At 38.8% G+C, this 18,877-nt stretch overlaps 1 long non-coding RNA gene across 1 annotated transcript; it reads right to left on the reverse strand.

The window, feature by feature from the left end:
* Positions 1-5,443: 5,443 nt before the first annotated feature.
* LOC118302921 lies at positions 5,444-16,559 on the reverse strand. Its single transcript, XR_004790665.1, has 3 exons — positions 16,337-16,559; positions 6,901-6,924; positions 5,444-5,599 (listed from the first exon to the last, which is right to left on the reverse strand). It is a non-coding gene; the product is annotated as an uncharacterized LOC118302921 (long non-coding RNA).
* Between the last annotated feature and the right edge of the window lie 2,318 nt (positions 16,560-18,877).

Here is an 18,877-nt window from a genome sequence, read left to right on the forward strand (position 1 = left end):
CTGCTCCCCTGAGAAACCTCTGCAGCACAGGTATGCTGAGAATAATCCCAACTCTCTGAAATGATACTTGTCAACAAGAAAACCATCAGAGGGAATTGTTAGACAAACAAGTCACATTTGATCTGCTTTGTTTGTATGATGTTCTTTACACTCTAGACTGAATACGGTTAATGAAAAGCACTTACTGTAAAACCAGAAGAGACACTGCTTTTGGTTGACTGCTCAGGTTCTCCTCAGGCAATGTGACTGTTGACAATTACACTGAAATTAAATGTAAGATCTGCATACAAGAGCAAAGAAAAAAAAAACTTAAAATCTAATATGGGCTACAGGTTACCATAGTCTAATAATAATGAATCTACTGTTTGTTTTCTTCATTAATCAATGAATTGTTTTCTCTTTGAAATGACTGTCTCCTTGTGGGCATCCAAGTGAAGGCCAATTTAAATGCAGTCAATGAAATACAATGTACAGCAAAAAAAAGTATGAATATAAAATGTGTCATCACAGTTCAAATTTGAAATGCTGAAAAACATTGTATTGATACTCACTTAAAATCCCCTTACATCTGCTTAAATTTAACATCAAAGTGTGTTATAAACCATTCATTTCATGTTTATGTGCTGAAAAGGGGTTTTAGCTGAAATTGTGAATTGGGGGGGAAAAAATCAATGTTGTTGTACTAAACTGATGTGACATTTAGTGTCTTCAGCCATTAGTTATCAATCATTGTGCGTCGAACTGAGCCTTTAAATCTCAGCCCTGTCTATCCAGCTATCAGGGGGAGGGAGGGGCTGAGATTTAGCTGAATATTTATGTGGGAAACTACCCAATTCATACAAACCAGCGAAAACTATTTTAGTAAAATAAAACAGCTGAGCCACAGCAGAAGAATAAAAAAAACAATCAGTATCACGTTAAAGTGTGAAACGTTAAATGTCATGTTCGAAAACTGACGCCACTGCAGTTAACATAGAGTCAGAGAGAAAAGTTTTAAGGCTTACCTTAAATGCAGAGAGGGGGGGTCTGCCTCCAGGATGGGAGCCTGTTCCTCAGGAGAGGAGCCAGGCGGCTGAAGGCTCTGCCTCCCAGTCCACTCTTGGAAACGCTAACTGAACTGAGTCGGGGACCATGGCAAACATCATTCCTGCTTTACATCTGCTCGTGCACTGTTATCTGTGTGAGCAGGTTGCTGCCGTTGGCCCTTCGTTCAAAGCCCTGCTGCACCTTTGTACGCCCTCGCAGTGAGCCTCTATACTCTGCTTCTTATTTTCATCTTGCACCACCATGAGTTTGACATTTTTCGATTCGATTTCAATATTTTGAAAGCCACTGGATGGGACGTCATTAATTCTTTGCCTATATTCATGGTCCCCGGATGAGGAATCCTGTCAGACAAGTTGACTGTGACTCATTCGCTGTTGATGAAGTTTTCTTTCATTGTCTGGATGAGAAAAGTTGCATGCAGCAACTGAGCACAGTCAATGACACCATGTTGAATTGATCAACTACCTCATATATGAAACACTGTTGAACGTGGCTGTAAAGACATTATAGTTTGCTCCTTCATGGACAACAGGGGCAGAACAGGTATTTCATCAGCAAATGGACAAAAATATCAGAGCATGTGGCAGAGTAAAATACTAGCATCAGTATTCAGCATATTTTCTGATATCTCAAAGATATTCAGCCTGTAGGGTCCTTTATTCTGTTGAGCATTGACAGGAAAATATTTTGCAATTTAAAAACTTTTTTAAAGAAAGTCACAGCAAAGGGATTAAAAAGGATTATAATATTACACACTTTGCCTTCAATCCATCACATTTAAAGTATTTTGTCATTTTGGGGCCACTGACTACCTGACAGGTCTTGTGGTTTATAGAATTCAGTTGGGCAATCCTGAAGGTGAGCATCTTTTTTTTTTTTTTGCATTCGGTGAACACAGACATCATTAGAAATAGAATGAATCGATCCAGTGAACAGTGTATACGGCTGCTCACACCAGGGAAATTGTAAAGCAGTGGTGGTTGTTGCAAAACATTTTGCTGATGATTGTCACCGAGTGTGTCTGTGTCAGATCTCTAAACAGCACCATCCACGTCTCCATCTTTCTTTTCATGTTTGTATGTTCATTCCTCAACAAGCAGTCTGACAGCATTGTCTGTTCTTGTTTCCCTCAAGAGGGCCCTGGTTCTGCCCGCTTGAAGAATCACCTTGTGCTGTGAAAACAGTAACCCGGGTGAACTTGTCTGTCAGTCAGAGAGATAGACTCTTAGGAGACATTACGCCTCCATACCTGGCTGCTCATTGACTCGGAGCTGTCAGTCTGGATCCAGCTGCTTCGTCTTTCATTCCAATTTATCACAGGAGCACTCGCCCGTACTCTCACATGAATTGACTGTTCTTCTCTTAACTGAGTACTTACAGCAGGATTTATATATATCATTTAAAATCATTAAATGTTCCAGTTTCTTCGCAAACATGCGCTACTTTAGCGTGGAGTTAAGTGTAGGCCTTGGTGTGATCATTTGGACATTTGTGTTTACCATTTTTATTTGTGTAAAAATACAGTGGCATAATGTTTCATGGATCGTACTGCTACCAACTATTGATCTAAATAGGTACAAATTAAACCCTCTAGTTGTATGTTTACATTGATTTATGTAGTGAAACGCTGTGTGGAATGGTCCTGGTTGTTCAAAAGAAATAAATATAAAGAATAAAAACTTTTCAGCAAATGAAAATATATAAGTACATCAAAAAATAAGTCAAACAAGTGCAACTGGAAATGCACTCAGAGAGAAGCTACACATATGCAGCATTCAGCCTTGAATACTCAGTATTTTCTACTAAGTATCAAATGTTTTCACTGACGCACAGGGGAATGTGATTGACAAAAAAGTTAATGTATTAGAACTTGACCATTATAAGAGGGCTGCAGGTCAGCAAACTAATAATACATTGATTATGCCATTGTAAAATTAGATTGTAATAGCTAATGAGCACGACATATTCATTTTGTGGAAATATGTGTATGTTGAAATGTGCTACATTAATCAATTGTGTTCATATTTCTTAATACAATCCTGTAACCGAATTTAGACCATTTCAATTGTATGTGTTTCTAATGCATAATTGAAAGCTATGCCTCCCTTTGTGCTCTCAGAGAATTTAGCAACCACAAGTAATCCTGTGTTTAGAGAGCAAAGTGATCCATTGGGACCATCAGGTACTACAAGCTCTTTAAGATGCAATTGAGTTTGGTCATCAAGAGCTTTGACAGCATCCAATGCAGAGAAGCTAACATGGGGGAAATAAGTTCTCTTTTTTTGTGTCTGTCAGTATTTGTTTGGCAGGTTTTTGGATCAATTTGAGGATTTTCACAGATTAAGACATCCATGTTTATTGTATAAAGTAAATATTTTGTATTTTTTATACTAGAAATCTAAGTAAAGATTCACAGCAAAAGGATAATAGTGTTTTAATAGCAACCAAACCTGTCCCCCAAAAAAGCATGAGAGGTTCATGAAACAAAATCAATATCATAATAAATTGTAGTAATTGCTATTCCCATAGCATTACAAAAAAGCTGAATAACACAGTTTGAGGCTCTACAGAAGGTCCTGTACAACTTGATGGTGATTTTAGATTAAAATTATTATCATTCAATTATTTTGTCTCAGTTGATTGGTAAGGGGAGAGCGCAGAAGGTCTGCTGGCTCCGCAAGAAAAGACCTCCCATGCCCATTTTTTATGTGCACAAAAGTGCAGAAGGTTGAAGAAGCCTTAAAAAAAACCTTTTGACATATGTGCCCAGTGAGCCAGTTGCCATGGAATAAATGGAGCACCATCTTGCAGGAAGGTCTTTTTATACATCAGCGGCCCATCCGCGCATATGTGCGTCCTTATGGGACTTGCTAATCAAGACACGGTGTTAAAAAAAACGTTTGAATCTTTACATGACATCCTATGTCAGCATACCGTGCCATTTTTATGCAGTTGTCAAGCTTGGTCAGTTCTACATTTCCTTTATACATTTCTTGTATTAGTGGCTGGTTCAGTCTATATTTGGTCTCAGTGGGCAGTCAGACTCCTGAACCACCTCAGTACACAGACAGATACAGGAAGGGAAGTTTCATTTGATTTGGCTGGAATAATACTGGAGCATTGTCTTACTGTCTGACACACAAAGTTAGATTATGCAACTGGAGTCTATTCAGAAATTATATACCTTATTTTGAAAGAAACATCACCAACTCGCTTTTGCAAACCTCGGCGTTAACTTTTGTCAGATATTCAGGGCAGACAGAACAGATGGAGCCGGGTAGAAAACACATAATCCAACTGTGTATGGAGGTAAATATTTATTTCAGTGATTCTCTTTGGTGCAGAAGCACTGCTGCTAAGCAATTTTGGTGTTTTCAGATTTGTTAAAGCAAACAAAAAACTAAAACATCACTAACTCTGACTGTGAATGCACACTGAAAATAATGAATTCAGAGAAAGGAAAAATGTGTTTTGTTTGAATAGTCAAATTCTTTGTCTAAAAAGAAAAATAATCATATTTTCAAGCATGTTTTGCATTAGAAAAGTAATCTAATTTCAAGAAAATATATCTAACTTTGGTCTTATAAGCTATTACAGCAAATATTGTAAGGACACTTGCGATACTTTCACATAGTATGAGCGTTGGACTGGTCCATAATGCTGCTAGAATAATTGTAGTATTTATTATTTTTTTTGACAGCGTGTTATTTGAAAAGCCCTAACTTAAACAAAAATGTATTCTTATTAATTGATGTTGAATCCAGTGGTCTGCGTGACTATGGAGAAAGTTGTCTTGTCCTAAATGACAGATGATGGATGGTCCTGAATGTTCAAAGAACAGTGTTTTATATTTTTAAGTAAAGAAAAAAAATTAATTTAATATAGGACAAAGTTACTTGGTTTTCAGGTGATGTTTGAAGGAACTGTGTTTTATTTTAAGTCATCTTTTGATGATTATCAGGTTATTCATTATTGAGGCCAGCTCAACCAACACACCAAAATACAGATTTTAAATAAATAAGAGAGTTTCCATTTCTTATCATATAACTTAACAAGCCTTTCAGTGGCCAGTATGTTATGCTAGTTAAAAGATGTCTAATGCAACAAGGAATGAAACTATATGTTTCATTTTTGTTAGTTTTTCTATTTTCTCATTTTGGCTTCCTTTATTTATAACATGGATCATTTACGGTGATTTTTTTCCAAGTAAAACATTGACCTCTTCTTGATTATTTAGAACAGCTAATGCAAAGTAAAATTTAGATAAAGTGCTGTAAAAAGCAGCTAGATAAGCTTTTTACTATACTGAATACAGTCACATCAGTCACCAAATATCATATGTTTATATTCAGTCATTCTCACCAAGAAAATCACTTTGTTTTCCTTGAGATCGAACACACATTATTATAAAAGATATGCAAAGTTGATTTAAAAAAAATATATCTTTAATGTTGCATGGTAGAACTGCAAGTTTGCTTGCCAGCCGTCTTTGTCATCACTGCCTTAGTTAGTCCATTGTTTCATTTCTTTGCATCATCACTACCACCACGCACTGTGAAATAGCAGGGAAGCATGACATTGACAGCAGGGTTTGAAATGTGTTGCTCAGCATGTACAGGATACAACAAAATATGGAATCAACTCATTATAACAAGACTTCATAGATCTACGGGTGTTCTATTACAGTGAGACACGAGCCATCCAACTCTCCAGTTCTTTTCTTTATTAACATGTCCTTGCTTGATTTCAGCCCTACTTTAATTACACAACAACACTGTTAGATAAGAAAACACATTTATTGAATGTGAGGTCTGAATATGTGCTGCTGCCTCCCTAACTGGGCTGTGTTGTCATTCTCATACTGGATCCCAAGGAGTGTTCCTGTAGGTATGAAAGGTCTGTGTGTGGCCAGATCAATAGATAGGCTCTTACGGGACTAATATTACCTAACTGTGAAAATTGAGCAATATTACCAGCTCTGCTATAGGAAAGCTCAATCGATTGTTTGGTCAATATCAAAGAGCAAATATCAAAGGGTTTTCTCATGAAGCTCCTCAATGATGGACTATCCTGTTCTTACCGACCATTTAAAAGGAGAGAAAATTCGATAGCAATCTAAGGCGAGTATCAATTTCCGGCAGTTGATGTGTTTTGTTGTTGCTGCACAAATGTGCCCTTGCTTAAATATAAGGTTTCTGCTTCACTTAATGTAAAACTATAATCAAGGACATCTATTTTTGAACTCAGAACAATTTTTTTCCCCCATCCTCTAAAACATGGATGAAGATCCTTTGTGTTCTTGTGTTACATTGAAGAGCTGCAGAGCTTCAATTCTCCAGTTGTTTATTACACTTCTTTATGTCAGTGCTTCGGTTTCTATTGGATATTTCAATTTGCCATATTCTGACAACATGGCCGATGGTCTTCGTTTCAAAGCTCACCAAGGGGCGCTTTTAGAATCCTGCAGGAGACAAGCCCACGCTACAGCACTGAGTGACAGACTCCAGCACCGCGTAACTACGTTTAGAAGCCTGTAGGCAGCAGCACTGTTAGCGGAAGAGCCACTTCTGTTTGAATTGAAACACTCTTCCAGAAAGTCTACTGTATCTTTCAGCCTGCCCTGTTTCCCATCATCGGCTTTATGTTTTCTCATACACATAGTTCTGATAAGATTGAGAAGCATGAGATTAATTGCAAAGTTCTGGATAGTAAAAATATCAAGGAAAGTCACAAATATGCATTTGCAGATGCAAGAACTTCTCAGTGGTTCTCCACTGGCAGAATGCAATTTTTGTGGAATGACTACATTTAAGAAATCACTTGATCCTTGGCTCCCAAATGCTATTTGAGTACCTGTTGGTGCTCCTTGTTAGCTCCCTGCAAAAAGAAATGCATACAGACATATTAGGATGGCATGCCAAATGCCAGGGAATATTATTTGGATACGTTGTCATCTACTGCATTAATAACATTGCTTAATACGACCTGAGCACACTTTTTTTTTTAAAATATGATATTAAATCCCTTCTGTTTACTTCATGATTTGAAACTTTCTATAGATATTTAATAATATTCTTAATTGTGAATTATTTTGGCCACAACAAACGTTTCGTGAAAATCTGATATGGTGACATCCCATGACCAGATTAACCTGCTTAGGCTGCCCTGCCTGGGTGTCAGTTGTTTACTACTGTGGCTAATCCAAGATATAATCTTACGTGAGTTACTTCAAAAGTAGTGCATTTATGTAACTTCAAAAAACAAGAGTCCCTCTCCTTAATGAAGATGTCTTGGCAAAAGTGATTATTTTGCATCTCGCTGCTCAAACCCAGGCCAGTACTAATTTGTGATACCCAAAATCCTACATCCAAGAAATATATTACCCAGTGGTTAACTTTCCTACCTTTTCATCCTCTCTATTAAAACACTATTGCTGACATTCTACAGTGAAATGGAAACACAAGTGAAACACACAGCAACACCACATGGCTGTATTTTATGCTCAGTAAATTATTTGAAATTAAGGGACATGCTGCTGGAATGGTTCATGAAAACACATGCAGAAAACAAAGACATGTAAGTACTGCTGTTCAGAGACAGTCAATTGGTTGGGAAGGTTTATATATATACTGTATAATATATACATATATATATATATATATATATATATTTTTTTTTTTTTTTTCTCAAAATGACAGCAGTGTCTGGTCACCTGCGAATCCCACAGTCTATTTACACATAGAGTGGCTGATTTCATGCCACCATGGCTTTGCAGTGCACAAACATGTTAAGATGCTCTCCAGGGTTAGATGATGTGCTTTAAAAAGATAACCCTTGACATTTCCCACTCTGTTTTTTTTTTCTTTTCATTCCATTGTATAAACACTTGATGTCTTGTTTTGAAACATTGTCTTTTTGCACTAGCTGCTCAAAGACATGTTGGCAGCAATAAGTGTATTTATTTTTGTGGAGGTGCAAACTGAAGACCTGGGTTGTCCTTGGTTGCTCATTCTCTCAGAAGCAACTTGCTTTTTTTAGTCTTGCTTTCATTTAACCATGGAGCATGTTTTTTTACTGGACTCCGAGTATATACTAAAGACACAGAGAGCAACAGTATTTTTCCATGATGCTAATGAGTACTTTTAAATCTATGCACATCTATGTGTTTTGTTATATTTGGTAAAGGAGTGAAGTGGAGCATATATACCACAGCCAAAGCAAGATGGACCCACAAGTAAAGAGGTGTCCAAAATATTGAATGAGGTCACAGCAGTTAAACGATGATTCAAACTGTATTCATAATTTTTATAGAGTTGTCCATCTTTTCTATTAGTATAAACTGTTGAGATCTGGAAACACAGCTTCATTGCTACAATGAAACCACAAGGGGCAAAAAGGTTGTAAAGAAGCCAACGTCTAAAGAACATCACTTCAGGGTAAAATTTTAAGTAAGCACACTCAAAATGTAATGATCCCTCGTTGCACAGGTAGATGTACAATTATGGCAGGTGACGAACAGGAAAACTAATGTGATATAACTTTTATTGTTCTCTGTTGGGGCTACACAATGGTGTAGTGGTTAGCGCTGTCGCCCTAGAGCAAGAAGGTCTTGGTCCGCATCTCCCGGTTTCGAACCCTTCCTCCGGGTACTCCGGCTTCCTCCCACAGTCCAAAGACATGCAGATTGGGGTAAGTTTTTTTCTAGACTCTAAATTGACCATAGGTGTGAATGGTTGTTTGTCTCTGTATGTTGGTCCTGCCAATTCCTGCCTCACGCCCAATGTCAGCTGGGACTGGCTCCACTTCCCCCGCGACCCTTAAAGACCCCTCCAGTCCAAAAAGTGTTTTTCTTCTGCTTCTGTCCTCTAAAATGTCTGACATTGACTGTAGGGACTTGTATCTGAGAAAAGTTAGTCACTATAGAGGTGTTATCACATTCCTCTCCTGGAGGAGGAGATTTCTGTCCACCTCTCTGAAATTTCAAATCCAAACGAATCCTGGCAAGCTAGATTTGGAACGTCACAAATACGACAACCAATCGCTGTTGAATATGCAAATGTGTTCTCACGTGAAAGTTCTCAGTCGAAAGTTCCCGACTCGCCTTGCACCCGTGGTCGGCCTTTGGACTGGCGCTGGTTCGGTTTAACCGAAACGGGACGCCCTTTTAACCCTTTGACTGCGTCTCTGTCCAGACCGGATGTGTCGGTGTTGCCCCTCTCCTCTCCTCCAGTCCAACCGTCGCACCTCGCTGGCCAAAATCACACCGACATCAGGTCTGTCCAGCCGCGTCACGAAGGCATTACGGCACAGCACAGCAGCAGCTGTGGTGGGCAGGGTGCGCGGCCTGTGTGCTCATGAATATTGATAGTCTCAGAATTCCTCAATGAGTGAGAGAGAGAGTGGATGGTTTCCAAACCCATATAGAGGGGTTTTTAAAACATTTTTGGGGTAAACAATGTTAAACAAAATATTAGGCATAGCAGATTATTTTTATATACTTTAAACGTGCCTGGAGGGGAATGGATGTTCCCTGTTGTTTTCTCTTCCAAATGTATGGTATGTATGATCATCTACCAGCTCAGGTTAATGCAGTGCAGGACTTTTGACGAAGATAAGATGAGATCTTAGAAAGCATCCAATCTAATCATTTGTTATAAATAGTCACTTCCATGTCATAAACGATTTAAATTAGACTGTATGTCGAGCTGATGAACCCACCGACCCTCTCAGCTTCTTGGCTAGGTCACAAATAAGGGGGGCATTCACACACGGGATGTCTGCCCAATGGATCCTGAAAGTAAAATGTTCTCATCACAGATGTATGATGCAACAAAAAAACTTATTCATGTAATAATGTTTCACAGTCTTGTCCATGATGGCAAAACTGCCAAATGTAGTGTATATTGAACCTCTAGCCTGGAGATGGTCAGAATGAAAAACATTTATCATTGGCACAAAAAAATTACTTCATTAAAAAAACAAAAACCCCGCAACAACTGCAAGTGCCAATGAATAATACCAACATGCAAGAAGGAAGAACTGTAAATGACAAAAGAATATATTATAAAAGGTCACACAGAAACCACTGGGCTTTAGAAATAATCTAAGAGGTGATGACCTGCGGACACTACCTCTGATTCTGAGAATTGATCATCTCTTGAAAACCTCTATGTGCTTTTGATGGCAATTTCTGTGAAACAAAGCTCTGCTGTCGTGTCGCCTCTTTCCTCCCTGGATAAAACGGACCCAATTTCACAATGTAATAATACCACAGTTACCTGACAATGGAGAGCTAAGATGTCAGAGCCACCATACCATTACTGGTAGAAATGACATCTTAGAATGTCATCTTTCACTCCGCCATTTATTGCATTCTGAAAATGTTGAGTTTCTGTTTTCATCCCTGAAAGTGAGATGATAAAACTGAGTAAGGGGCCTATAGTTTCTGAAGTCTACATTACCATTCCACTTTATTGTTCAGAAATCTTGATGGGTGGCTGTGGCTCAGAAGGTAGAGTTGATTGTCCACTAACCTGAAGGTTGGCAGTTCAATCCCAGCTTCCCCTAGTTCTAATGTCGGTGTGTCCGTGGGCAAGACACTTAACCGTAAATTGTGGTGTGTGGTCAATAAGACAAGTCCATTTACCATTTCAAACTGATTTATCTACTTTACAACAGCCAGTGAATGAATGATATATTTACAAAGCATTACAAACTCTTATATGGTCTAACGTGAGGAACACACTGAGTTTCCTCTCTGTGGAAACGGGTTGTGCAGTTCTGTCCACGAGCTGCCAGTGGTACTACACTCAGGCTTGCACATAAAAACCCTAATCGGACCATAATTAGCCACCGTCTTTTCATTGAAGCCACAGGAAAGAAGCATCGCTGGCTAATGTCAATAACTGTGCCACTGCATCCAAGGTTCTGTCTTGCCAAATTACACAACATTAATAATGTGTAATTACAGGGAAAAGACTGAAGTGTCACTGTGGCGAAAGGAGAAATTAAATGCTTCCCAGCAAGAGGGGATGTAACACTGGGACACACTCCCGATGAGGGATGGCTTCATCTGACTTTGTGGAGCTTTGCTAAGTCACTCTTGGCTGTGTGTGGTCACTCAACTGTTGAACCTCCTGATTGTTTGTTTGACTGATACTGTTACACCGGTGGTTGTAGGTTGTCAACAAAATTTACATTAGGCATTATTAATGAGCACAAGGTTTATCCAACTTGCCAGAGAGATGCGTTGTTGATCCAGTCCAGTAATTTTTAATTAATCCTAACAACACCTCGGAGTACTTTCATAAGTTGTAAAATGAAACACATTGCCGCTGCACATTTGATGAACTGAAGGCCTCGGGACAGAGCTTTCCGGCTGCCATGTTGGAGGCTCTTATCTCCAAACACGGTTGTGAACAAGCAACTGTATAGCTTTACCTGAACACCTAACCCTGGGTTGTTTTAACTAGTTTTCAATGTGTTAAGGGATCATGTGGTTGCATATTAATATTATAGATCTTAATACTAGAGGGATGGCAATGAAGACATGACCATAACAACTTTAAATGATTCCCTGATTTTCCTTGAGTGCAACATTGTGGTTCACATCTGTGGTTTTGACTAAAATGTCAGATATTAAATGGATTGCCATTCAAATTTGCACAGATGTTGACATTCCTTGAACATGTCCTTTAGCTCCATCACTCGGTATTGATTCATCCAATACTTTTTGTCCAAATACCTGGAAAACGAATGCCATTTACACCAAACCCAGCTGTGCTCTGCTTTTGGTGCCCATAAGCAAATGTTTACATGCTGACACATGAAACTACTCCAGTGAATATTGTAAGAAGGACAACTGCTGAACATCAGCATGGTAGCACTGAGTTAACATGATTAGGACAGAATTTAGCTCAAAGCACCAGAGTGCCTAAGTACAACCTCACAGGATTCCTGAATTAAAAAAAATTAATGACAGGCTCTATGATTTAAATAGGACCTATTATGCTCATTTCCAGCTCTATATTTGTATTCTATATATTCCCAGACTCCAATACAGAAGCTTTGCATGATTCACAGTTCAGAAAGGGCTAATTCTGCTCTGAGCTAACAGGAAGGTTTACTTATTGGGAAAATGTTGTATTTTTCCAACCATTATTTTTGCAATATTACAGTTTTAAGCATAAAAACAAGTTTTCATTTAGATCTCTCAGCTCTGTTTTCGCATACATGATGTTACTTGGCCTGTCTAGATGACAGAAAATAATGAAAAGCATAGGTCCCTTTTAATGAAAACTCTAAACTCAAAACTAGTTGGTCTTCTGAGTTAAAACAATGTCTATCAGCTTGCCAGTGGATTTACTTTTGTACAGAAGTCCTGAATCGGAGTACAATGAAGGCTTAGGCAATTGGTTGAGATTTCTGCTTATTAAGATGTTTTGCTGGATTGCAATTGAAACATGGTAGCAATGTCACTGTGAGCAACTAAACCGGATTATGGTAGCATTTAGCTCAAAGAACCACAGTGCCTGAGTACGGCCTCAGAGGATTCCTGGATTAAAAAAACATTAATGAAAGGCTCTCTAATTTTAAAGAGACGATTATGTTAATTTCCAACTCAATATTTGTTATTCTGGGGCTCAGAGTAGCTTTGCATGATTCACAGTTAAAGATTAATTTATAACCTGCCTGCCTACATGTAATTATATTTTTTGGGGATCTAAAACACATATTTTGATGGGGACTGCTGGATTGCAATTTTATAGAAGCAAATTAGCAGACAGTGAAGTTGTTACTGTTTTTTCTGTCTGTTTGTGCGTTAGCTGTGTGACAGACTGGAGATATGCCCAGGCCTGCCTCTCACCCACTGCATGCTGGGACTTGTTCTCTTATTTTTATTTTTTGACCCTGAAAATTAGCTTTGACACAAACTTGCCTGAGCTGCTGACTGTTGCTTCTAACCTTACAGAATGATAAATTATTTGATAAAAGTGGTTGCTATGACATCTGTGTTGCAACTGCAAAGCCCCTGCAGCTCAAACTAAACATCTATCTGTTGTTCGATCCGCATAAAAAACACTATCGATTCTATAGTGTTTCCTGCTAGCCTAATTACTTGCAGTGGCTAAAGGCTGTGACCTCATGGTTATCATTAAGGTGCAGAACGTGGTGCACAATTTGGTGTAGCAAATGCAAGGGCAGCACACAGTTTACAAACCCCACAAAGGTCAAACATTTATTATATATGAGCCATAATAAAAAGTCCATTAGGTCATTTTCAGAACAAGCTGGAGCCTTGGAAATAATATCGACTGATCATTTGCTTTGATTTCTAACAGTAGACTCAGCTCTCTGGAATCTATTTATACACACACGAACACGCCTTGTGCTTTCCAGGTATCTATCTCTCATTTTGTGTTTTTGACAATGCTATCAAAGATATAATTCAAAACAAAAGTACACCTGCTCCCTGAGAAAGAGCAGCACAGCAGCATCCTCCGAGAGCTGCTCCGCCACAGAGAAAGCTCCTGAGAGGGCCAACACTGATAAATCTCACACATTTCCTCTGTGATGTGAGAGAGACCTAAAGAGGAAGGCACTTCATCACCGGGAAAGGCTCTGTCCGATCTGCCTTCAGCACTTCTCACCTTAATACAGGAGAGGAAATGGCACTAATAATGTTTTCGGGCATGTTTGGTTTTGGGGAAATGGTTCCATATATCAGTTTCACGGGAGATGGGGGAAGGAGCCGTTGATGTGGACGCCTGGATACAGCAGAAAGTGCTCTAATGAAGAATTTCCCATTTTCTATCGGGTCTTTGAATTATGCTTGTTGGATTATTTTATTACGCACGACAATATGAAATTTCACTTGTCTGCTCTTTTTGCTTTTTTTCCGTTTGTTATGCGTATGCTTAGTTGTTGATAATAACATAAAACAATCGAGCAAAATGGGATTTTGAGAGGATTGCTTGTATTTGTGCTGACATGTCTGCTCCAAAGAAGCCGTTCGCAAACATCATGTGCCACACACTGATTTGGCGAACGCTAATGTCAACTTTATTGCACCATTTGTTTGCGAAGCAAATGGCACTCCAGTAACTTCTCCTGTACGCGCATGGATTCGCTGGATGTATGTGGCGTGAGCTTGCTCATTATGTGACTTTGCTGTGGTGCAAAAACTCCGGGAGGAGAAGTCTTTGTCAGGAGTTTTGTTTCTCATTACCCAGAGGGCTCCAAGCGCTCCATATTTCTTTTGCAGCGAGTCCCCAGGTTATACCAGTGTTATCTCTTTATTGCTTCCCCCTCCCTCCCAACTAAGAGACACCAATGGCATTGATTAAGGTGCACTAAGAACCTGCTTATGTGTTTAAATTATCTGTGCCTAATGCTCGGGGCAAGCGTTTGCAGCGGTGCCCTGGGACCGCATTATTCCTGTGATGGAAATTCTTTGAGGATCATAGCTTTGCATCCTATTTGGTTGCGTTGCCTTGAGAGATGCCACAGGGCTTGGAAGCCATTATAAATACATTGATTAATTCTTAAGCTCTGATAGATGGGTTAAAGTTAAGGGAGATGAAGAGCAACAAAAGAACTCCTGAAAACATCGCTCTCATTGTTCAGACGCTTTACACTCTAATTATAGTACAGTTGCTGGTGCATTTGAAAGAGCCCTAAACAATAACAGTACGTAGGCGTTCCATCGTTTGAAGCAGTCTTTGTCAGAAAAGGACAACCTCCCTTTTTTACATATCTGTGTGAATATATATATTTTGATATACCAAAACAAATAATCCAAAAAACCTAATGATGATTAAATCTTAAAATCTAAAATGCTGATTCAGTTCATGAGTCTATAGCAGCTTCATCACAGTCTTAAAGGGTTTATGATCAATGAATGTATTGTTACAATGGATCATAAGACAACTTGACATGACAGCGACCCCGCAGAGAACTCTGAACCAACTCTGCTGTTCTCTTAAGCACTAGAGTACTAAGCTCTCGTATCAGTATTTTCCACTGCAGGCAGCAACAACCAGCAGAAAGAACATGTTAGAGACTAGCTGGTGAAAATAATGTTGCATTTGGCAACTAAAGAGTCTGATATCTATGTCAGCAATTATTGGAGACCAAAAACAGAGCATAAAAGAAAGTAAATATTAACTTATATTTTACAGATGGCTATGATCAAAATATTCAATGTGTGCTCTAACTTTTTGAACATGGAATTAATTTCTGTTTCATTGTTTGTGTATAAATAGTCGGTGTAGGAGATTATTTTAATATTTCTATTTCCTCTAGATGATCTAACAAGACCCATTTCTTACAAAGAATCAAGCACATTAATGGTTTTCAAAGCATTGACCATAGTACAATTAAATTCATGATATTTCACTTCATAATGCATTGATAAATATTTGATTAGGGCACAGCATGCTCATTGACACGCTAGTGAAGTTTTTACCAATCAAGCCACTTGAGAACACTTTGTTTTGCCAACTTTCACATTTCATTGCATTTCACGCATAAAACCTTTATTATACAGTGATAATTGCTACATGTTCTCCACATGCTGTCTGTAAAAATATTCTCCTAGTGAAACAGCCGAGCACAGCATGATTCAACTGTGTCAGTGGTACATTGTCCATTTTACACCACATTTAATAAAAAGTTAGACATCCACAGACACACAAAACAATTTCATGAATAACATACTCTCTTTTTATCCGGGAAGCACACGCCTGAAGGACATCACTGTAACGACCGTTTTCCGTTTCCGCAAGGGCGAAGAAGATAAATTATGGCACTGGGTTCTTGTCCTTGGGTTCAGTCGTCATAATAACTGATACAGTCGCTACACTTCTTTTCGTTAATTGTAGTGAAGTCAAACAAAATAACCTTTTATATTTATTTAACACTGATGTGGAATATAGTCGTGATCGAGACTTTTAACAGAATAAAATAGTTAATTGTTGTGAATAAATACATTAAATTTGGTATTCATATGTTTACATACAAGTTTTGCATAGATAAAAGCAGAAAGTAAAGAAAAGAGCTGATGGTATGTGAAGATTTTGTATGGTCTTATCTCAATGCTGAACATTTAAGCAATACCTCACGACCATGGCCTTAAGTGAGCTTTTGCTTTTATAAAATGGTTACAAGTATGGCAAAATGAACGTAATAGACGCACTACAATTTAGATTTATCAAAACCATTTTTTTAACAAATACAAAAAAGTCCCTCCTGGTTGCCTGCACAGTGCACTACAACCATTCAACCTTACCATGTGCTTTGAGCTCTCGTAAGCTTCAGCTCTGCATGTTTTCCTGGGATAGCTGCTGAAGCCAATCCTCCTTAGTAAGGCCTTCCCTTAGGTCGAAGTTTATGTTTTCCAGCTGCTGAAGCCACTCCTCCATTGTAAGTTTCCTTTTTAATTTGTTTCAGTTTTCTATTGTTAGCTGCCCGCATGGCTGGCAAACTACCGACAACGGTTACTTTGTAACCGTTTCTTCCTCAGTTGCGTAGTGATATGGACCAGTGCAAACTGATTCGACATCATAGCCGCTATCCACCTTCATTGCATAATGGCTATGAGCCAATCAGATTGCTTGATTTGAGCTGCCCGTTTTATAATTATTGAGAATGCACTTCTGTTGTGAAAAACAATTAATTTCCCCCACCCAATAGTTTTGAAGTCCACTATAGAACATGTTATCTATTTGCAATGTTGCAACCACTAAGAAGGTCTTGTGCCTATTGTACAGGCATTGTGAGTATGTGAGTAACTCCTGGACCCAGATACTGCAAACGCATACATGAACTAGCGTCAACCCCCCCACACAATCCAGATTAGCAGGCACAAAGTGTGTCATAGTGCTTTATTACAGCCATTCTCATCATTCTCCAGTCCACTAGCCATTTGCCGTACCTTTTTTCTTATATAGACAAACTCTATGATGCAAAGGGAGTTGGTGGCATCAGGATCATTTTTGCCATGATGCCCCACTGCTAGGTTAATCTGCTGCCCCTGTAACCACAAAAGAGACAGCATTTATCTGGGTACGTGTGTATACAGTCGTGATTGAGCTTATTCAACATAGACCCTCTTCACAGTTTTTACAGTGGTTCCTGTGGCATCTGTAATTGCAAACTTCGTTTATATTAGAAAACTGTTTTGGCCCAGTGCAAACTGGGTGTGATTGACAGATATTTAACTCAGAAATATTTGCGCATGTCATTCCATTATTTGTGCCAATCACATGCCTCCCCTGCTTACAGTGCCAAACAAGAAATCAGTTATAGCCTGCTATTTGTATGGGACACTGCAATAAACACGGCAAAGCTGCATAATACAAAGTGCATAATACCCCGAGCTTGTGTTTATTAATTAATTTACATTTTGCTTGACATTTAACTAATCTATTCGATGAGAAAAAAAGCCAGGGTGACAGTTATTAAAAATTCTTGCCAGGAGTGAAATAATAGCAGGAAATTCATTTACAGGCCCACAGAGCATTGATCAGGTTTTTGCGGTAATTGTTTGTTGAATCGCACCTCATTGTACCACCTGAGCCCTGTGAGCTGCTGGCACAAAAAACAACAACAACAACAACTACTACTACGACTGTACATATATGGGTCTGCTTAGTCTCCTTGCCACAGCAATGGTCGAATCACATCATTATATTATTATTATTATTATTATTATTATATTGTGGGTACATCATAATATTGTGGGTACAGCATAACCCTTTACCTCAGTGATCTTTAAATCTACTTGTTCACAATGAGTTATTCTCTAACTAGATAATGAAGTATATTTACTTTTCATTTCAGAAACTAAATTAAAATCATTAGGTGCACTCTAATAATTGGATTAAAAGAAACCCAAGGGACAGGAACTAAATCAATTAGCTGGCCTTGACTTATTTTCACACATCACATCTCAAGACAAATGAGGTGCGATAATTCACTCTAGGGACAGAGTCAGGCACACATGCCAGGAAGGAGCCTAACATGTACTAAAGCAAGCAGTCAAAGTCACAAAATGCTTTTGAACAGTGCAACTGTGCATTCCTAGTGCTTCTGCCATAAGCCAAACAGCCAGATCTCTTAGGGATGCTGAAGAGACGATTCTACCCACAGGGTGCACTTGATCCTTTCCATCAAACAAGTGTTTGTTCATTGAAGATGGGGAAAGTCAAATGGTTTCACATCTTTTTAGCTCTGAGGACTACATAAAGGTGAGCTGTAAGGCAGTTTTCAATGAATGCCGAACATCGGGGGGATTATTGTCTATATTTGCTCCATCTGATGTGCATCTTAGATTTATTTATTTATAATGATGCCCAGTTAGGGAATATTTCCAAATAACATAGACTACATTCATATTTTTGCTTATTGTGAGTGCAAAATGGCAACATTTTCAACATATTCCCAAGCGTGGATGCAGACTAAAGTATTCAATGTGATTAATAGCAGGTTAACTCAGTGTTAACCCTCTTTAGTTACTGTCACTGCAGCTGTCATGCATCTTTAAGTCCGTTCGGCTCTACCGAATGTGCGGTTCACACTGGCAATGGTGGGAGATTAGCCATTGATTTTAGTTCCTGAACCATTGTTGACAGATTACATCAGATCGAGTGACGCCACCCACCCACCGGTTTGTGAACTTCCCTTTTGAAACCTTGAGTTTTGCATTTTGACCAGCGCCCTGCTGGCTTTTTTGAAACCAGACATAGAAGTGTGGGGTGGGTCTGACTGAATGCTCGTCCACTGCTCGCATGCAACGCTTGGATGGACCAGCAGTCGATCCATCAGATGT

This window comes from Scophthalmus maximus, chromosome 4, assembly GCF_022379125.1.
Source record: "Scophthalmus maximus strain ysfricsl-2021 chromosome 4, ASM2237912v1, whole genome shotgun sequence".
NCBI classification, from domain to species: Eukaryota; Metazoa; Chordata; class Actinopteri; order Pleuronectiformes; family Scophthalmidae; genus Scophthalmus; species Scophthalmus maximus.